Raw genomic sequence first — 1,272 nt, forward strand, 5'->3', positions numbered from 1 at the left:
TACAGACAAACTGGTCGTCGGGTTGTTGTGCTTGCATTATTATACTCGAACTCGCGGTAAAGATTATAGTGATGTACGTGAAGCGTTAACGTTGTCGTTAAATTAGTTATGAGTTTTGAAGTTTTACATTAAATGAGTTAATGCTTTAGACGCAATGAGAGATAGATTTTAAGATTGAGTCCGCGAGTAATGTTTAAGTTAAATATTTATGACGTAAAAAAGTTTTACTTCTGTCAATTTGCGAAACTGTTATTTTTAATTTCATATTAATAAAAAAACTAAGACTAGCTAAATTCGAAGACTTAACTGCTTAATTTGGCTTGTTATATTTTCATGCTTTGATTGTTGCTTATATGATTTACAATTGTCATATTTTATCAACAATTTATACTATTAATTATCATTCTTAATATAAAAATATGATAGCTTTAGTGTTTATTCAATATTATATGAAAATTAATTTACAGTCAAACGAATGAAAAATACAATTACGAAAATATGTAATCGAACATTTCATGAAATGAAAACTTTTTTTTTCGAATTTGACTAATAAAACGTTATATAAATTAATAAATATGATCGTTATATCGAGTTACGTGTAACGTTACAACCGTTCCCTCAGCAACGTGGCGACACTAGTTATGCGCATGTCTGAAACTCTCTCATTCGCTCAGCTGACTCATACTATCTCATTTCCACTTTCATAATATTACAGGCATCAGTTGATGTCTCTTTCTCACAGTGTTAATGAAATTCTCTACCACGCGGGCAAGTGAATGACAACTTATACAACTTATAACTTTAAAATAAAACTTTTAAATTATCGTTATTTTTGATGTCAGTTAAATTAAATTTTATGCGATAAATTTAATAAGTTATGGTTGAATAATTATTATTCAAGGATAATTGTATTTAATCATTTTATTTTAAGCGCGAATTAAAAAAATAAAACTTTCATTTTATATCAAGTATTTGCGTCTCACTTTAATATTTTTCACGTGTTAGTTATTTAATTGAACATTGATAAATCAACACTTCGACTAATCTTGACACTTGCGTCATAAAATTTGAATTTACAGGAAATCGTTGACGTCGATGACCAGCCTCGTATGTTAGAGAAGCGTAGAGGCGTAGCACTTATTGACCGTAGCGAATATCTACTTTGCGGCCTACGAATGAAAATAACGAGAAACAATTATTTCTTAAATAAATACCAACAATAGTTTCAATGTTTAATAGATTAAAAATTATGTTTTAATTAATTAATTGCAT

The sequence above is a fragment of the Vanessa atalanta genome, chromosome 16 (genome assembly GCF_905147765.1).
Source record: "Vanessa atalanta chromosome 16, ilVanAtal1.2, whole genome shotgun sequence".
Classification (NCBI taxonomy): domain Eukaryota; kingdom Metazoa; phylum Arthropoda; class Insecta; order Lepidoptera; family Nymphalidae; genus Vanessa; species Vanessa atalanta.